The sequence below is a fragment of the Macrotis lagotis genome, chromosome X, assembly GCF_037893015.1.
Source record: "Macrotis lagotis isolate mMagLag1 chromosome X, bilby.v1.9.chrom.fasta, whole genome shotgun sequence".
Lineage (NCBI taxonomy): Eukaryota > Metazoa > Chordata > Mammalia > Peramelemorphia > Peramelidae > Macrotis > Macrotis lagotis.
Window position 1 is genome coordinate 121768042 of NC_133666.1, and position 5853 is coordinate 121773894.

The following is a 5853-nucleotide window of genomic DNA, read 5'->3' on the forward strand; positions in this document are numbered from 1 at the left end:
GCCAGCTTGGGGTAAACCCAGACTGCAGTGCTAAGTGATTACAGCTCACCCAGATTTTCTTTACTCAAACAAAGAGCAGTTCTCCATGTGAACACACTGCAGTTAATAGTTATTCCCCCTGTTCCCTAATTCCTATCTCTGGTTCACTTCAGGGGAACATCTGCAGGAAACTCCAACCCTACTGTTTTAGGCTTAATGAAGCTTCCTTGGGATCCTGGAGCCCCATCTATGGCTCACAAAAGGCTCCTCCTCCTCTGCCAAAGTCACCACCCTCCCTGGTTGCCATGTCTTCAGCCTGCTTGGAGACCCCAGTGACAGGTGATGCTAAAGTGGTTTTCAGGGAACCGAGGGCCTCAATGTATTCCTGGACTTTGTCAACTGTTCAATCAATTCTGCAGCCCCAGAAAATCATCAGGAGTCCTTGAGGCATATTATTAGCATTCACTGGTGCATATTCCTACCATCCCTTACAGACTATTGGTTTGGGTCTTGAATAGTACAGAATTTCGATGGAATACTGTTACCAACATTGATCTGAGCTTTCCATTTCAGCTGCAATCTTCCCCCCAGGAAAGTCCTAAAACAGGTGGGTCAGCTCACATGGAAATTTGATCTTCATGGCATAGAGATATCTTTCAGTGCTGGCAGGTCCATCCAGTAAGAGATACAAAACAGAGACCTGCTCCCCTTCTCTTCCACCATTCTTTCAATCCTCCCCCCCTCATCCTCACTTCTCCCCCCCCCCCCAAAAAAAAGATTCTATTTCCCTTCTCTCTTCAGACATTCAGGCAAGACCTACTTCCTCTAAGAAAGGTTTTTCCTAATTAACCTCAGCCCACAGTGACTTTCTATCTCTGAAGCGCCCTGCCTAAGGCACTTTAGACAACATCGGAATAAATGTAATTAAGTTGTACCAAGACAAATTTGAGATAGACATAGTATACACTGAGGTTAGAACTTCATGACCACAATACTAGAAAGTGACAGTGATGACTAGCTCACACAAGAAGGGTCAGAGATTTAGAGGGAGAAGGATCTCGGGGCTTTGAATACAACCCCATCATTTTACAGATAAGGAAGTAAGGCCCCAAGAAGTCATTGGTCCAAGGTAATGAGTGGCATAGTTGGAATTTGTACCTAGGTTTTTTCTTCCAAATCCAGAATTCTTTCTAGTTTATACCCCATCACAAATTCCCCCTCCCCTTGTTTCCCTCAAAATTCAGACCAAAATTCATCCTCTGTGCAAAACCATGCCAAATCTTCCCTACCCTGATCTGGGCTCAACTCTGGACTTCACTTACCAGTTGTGTGGGCAAGTCATTCAACCATTGTCTGCCTCAGTTTCCTCAACTGTAAAATGGGGATAAAAAATAATAGCATCTACCTGTCAGAGTTGATGTAAAGATCAAATGAGATTAAATTGGAAGGTGTTTTAGCCCAGTCTCCAGCATATGACAGGAACTTAACAAATCTTTATTTCACCCTCCCTTTTTTCTCCCCAACTGGTTTGTAAATGCCTCTAGAAGAGATCCATACAATCTCATGCTTTATCCCCTATTTCTCAGGTTGTTGCATAGATATCAGTCATTAAACATTTATTACGTGTCAACTGTCAAAGATTTAAAAACAAACTTGGAAGTTTCCATAAATTTCTGATGAAGTCATCCCTATGCCTATTTATATGATTACAGAGGGTTGTATTAGAATGGACTTGAGAGATCATCCAATCCCATCCCCTCCATGTACAAATGAAGAAATGGAAGCCCCCCCAAAAAGGACTGCAACCATCGTTTTTGGCAAAAAAAAAAAAAGCTCTACTTTTTAGTTCCTATCTGACCTCTTTTATCTTTAGTTTCCTCATTTGTAAAACAAGGGGGTTGGTCTAGATGGACTCTGGTCCCTTTCAGCTCCAAATCTATGATCCCAGAAATGGACAGGATTGGAAAACCCAGCCTTTCAGATCACCACAGTTCATCTGTCTGTATTGGTTGTGGGAGTTCTCTATACAAATGGTTCAGGATATATCACAACCTCAATTAACCCCCCCCAAAAAAAAGTCATTGTGATGTCATTAGTCCTCTTTAAGAACAGAAGACAAGCAACAAGAAGACCAGGCACCCAAATCCATTTTCTATGCATCCCCTACACTGCTTACCTGTAGTGCTAATAGGTCCAACAGGTCAAATAATTCTTGTTGTGTTGGACAGGGCTGATACGAAATGGAAAACATCTGAGCTGATTTTTCTAACTTGCATCTCTCTAACTTGCTGTTCAAAGGAAACAAATAGCTATTTTGAAAGCAAAGATGATACAGGTGTCATTAACCTGCCCCAGGACTTTACTTACTTCATTTCTCCTTACTTTAGTGTCCTCATTTATAAAATAAGGGAGGAGGAAGAGGACTGGTTGGTTCCTAAGCGCTCTTCCAGCTCAGGCTCTGTGTGATTCTATTAGGTAAAGATTTCCAGGTTTCAATCAACATTTTCACTCCCCCAGGAACAGAAGTTTGACAGGAAAACTGTGAAGCTTGGCCAACGGCCAGATTCCCACTCATCAGCTGAGATGTCAGACACCTGAGAAGTCAGAATCCCAGAAACTCAGTATTAACAGAACTGGAAGGAACCCCTGAAGTCAGGTAGAGTTTCAACCTCTACTTCCCTTACTTACCTCAAAGATAGCCCATACTACCTTGGGGCAAATAGTTTCTCTTTATACAGGATGTCCCAAAAGTCTTAGTGCAGCTACAAGTTATTAAAGTTAAAAGCAATACAACTTCTCAAAGACCTTCTAATGAGCAGAAATCTACCTCTCTACAATTTCCACCAATTAATTGCCTTGGAACTGAGTCAAATAAGTCTGCCCCTTCTTCCTCATGACAGCCCGCCAGGAGCTATCAGATCCAACTTGAGGCTATATTATTTGTATTCCTAGTTCCTAAAACTAAGCTTCTTAAGGTACAGTCATCAGTCCTCTCTCCATCTAGAAGTCTTTTCTCTGTGTTCGATTCACCAAGGTGGTAACCAGAACTGAATGTCAAACTCTAGATGTGGTCTGACCAAACCAGGTTTTTGAAGGACCATTGCCTTCTTTACATTCTGGATACTGCCTCTATTAATTAAGTCTTGTATCTCATTAGCTTTTTTTTGGACTGCCAAGTCGAATTTATTGACTCAACCAAGTTTGCAAATCCCCTTAAAGGGGAACTTTACTTTTTTAAAGGAAAAAAGAACAATTTTTTGATATCAATATTATAAAAATGAACCATCTGGAAGACTTTTATAAATTGATGAAGAATGAAATGAACAAAACCAGGAAAACAATTTATTCAGTGACAACAACACTATAAAAACAATTTTGAAAGCTTTAAGAATTATGATTAATACAATGACCATTCATGATTTCAGAGACTAACAATGAAACATACTATTCATTACAGAAACTGACAGATTTAGGGTACAAAATGAGACATTTTTATAATATATAGCCATTGGGGGCATTTATTTTGCTTAACTATGTATATTTGTTGCTAGAAAAAAAAAAACTTTTCCAATAGGGTAGGCAGTAGGAGTGAGAAAATAGAATTTTTTTTTAAATAAAGTAGTGTTACCAGATGATGAGGTCACTATAGTATTGGTTTTACTTTTTATTTTATTCCAAGAGACTTCTTTCAAAAGGGCTAATTTGTAAATGTTTGTTGTAATGTAAAAAACAAAATACATCACAGAAATTTTTTTTAATTATCCATGGATTACCAGGTAGCCATTCTCCCAGGAAAGTAACCATACCAATCAAAGAGGCACTTTGTGGCTTAGAAGGTAAAGGACATTATCTGAAACTGGAATTTCTTTGCAGCTAGAAACTGGCCAGGAAATGGCAGACCAGCAACACAGAATTCACCTCCACATCTGAAAATGGCATTCAATGGAAGATCTGCACACAGTTGGAGGGCACAAGGTGAAGGTGCTATGTATTGGTCTAACATGGCCTTGGCTACAGGCTAGAGTGGAAGGGAAGAGAGAATCAGTCAATCCAGAGTTGATGACGAGAGGCATGTAAGGACTTCTGAAAGCCCTCATGTTTCACTAAAAAGGATTTAGCATCATCTCCAGTGCGAAATGGAGAAAAAGACAACTGGAGAGCATGAGAAGACAAATTTACCACCATTGCTCCACACCAAATACATCAAAAGAGAGAAATTTTGGGAGTAGCTAGGTGGCCCAGTGGATAGAGAACCAGACCTGGTGTCATGAAGACCTGAGTTCAAATTTGACCTCAGACACTTAATAATTGCTTAGTTGTGTGACCTTGGGCAAGTCACTTAATCCCAAGCCTTAAATAAAATTTTTTTAAACTTTTTTTAAAAAGAGGGAAATTTTGCAGATAATTACTAGATTATGACATTAAGCATTAGGCATTTTTAAGTAAGTTAATCTGAAATTTTTAAAATTCCTAAGCAAAAAGGTCAGACAATATTAAGTATAATAAATTTTCACCCACATAAAATCCAAATTAGAAAACTCAAATAACTTTTTTCCAAATCAATATAGGAAAATATAACTTGATTTACAAAAATATTTACCTACAACTTGTTAGAAATGTATTTTCCTGGTAACCATAAAATATTTAGATACCTAGAGCTGGGATTCCCAACATTTTCTTGAGATCCTTTTTCCCCTGGGTTTTAAGAAAATTTTCTTAGAGAAAAGAAATAAATCCTAGAAATTATAAAAGAATCTTCTCTCAATTTAGTTTTGGAGTGTTGCCTAGAAGAATACTGTCAGGGTGTGAGGTTGAACTTGAACCCAGGTCTTCCAGATTCTGAAGCTGTTTCTCTATTGACTATACTTCTCAAATTATAAAATAAGAAATTTCAGTAGGATAATAAGTTACTTACTAAATATTCACCATATCCCTCAACAAACTTCTCATACCACCTAGAGGTTTGCTTCTTCCTCCACCCAGTTGGGAATCTCTGACCTACAGAAAGGTAGCTGGTGCATTTTGTTTATGGAGGATTTATGGAAAGAGACAAATAAGAACTATATGGGATAAGAAGGTATGGATGAGTTGTGACATGTACAAATGGAAGGAATGCCTATATCAATAAAATCACAAGTCTATCTAGGCAAGAATCTATCCCATTTAGATAAATTTAGGACATAAAGAAAAACACTACTTTATACAGCAAATTTGTTTTCCTCAAGAGGGAATAGAGGATGAAAATAAAATCAAAGGGTTTTAAAATCTATTCACCAACAAGAGATGCCTAGCGGGTTATTAAAGGCTACTTTAAGGATATCCCTAGACTTTGGAATTTGGCATTATAGAGGATGTCTCCTTTTTTCATCTACATGACCTGGGATTGTGTTTTGTTTAGGCTGGGGTCCTGGTGAGAGAGAGGGGGAAAGGGGAGGAGAAAGCATGGCAGGAAAAAAAATGGTTAGTTCATTTTTACCTATTTCCAAGATTTATAAAATATCTGTGACCTCTCTGTGGACACATTCAACCTTAGCTGAATGTCTAAGATATTCACATAGTCTATGATAAAAGAGAACAACTTTGCATGTAAGCCATAGGGAGGACTACTTCCTACATTCAATTGTCTATTTAATCATTCAACAAAATATTTACAATGTGCATAAGGCTTTTTGTTTGTGTGCTATGGCTTTTGTCAATGTGGAAAGAGCACCAGACAAGGACTCAGAAGACCTGATTTAGACTCAGCTACTCATTGTGCAACTTGGGGAAGTCACTGGACCTCAGTATTATTATCATCAGTACCATATTGAACTAGATGATCTCTGAGGTTCATTTTAATTCTAAAAATGCCATTTCCAGTTGCACAATTAATTT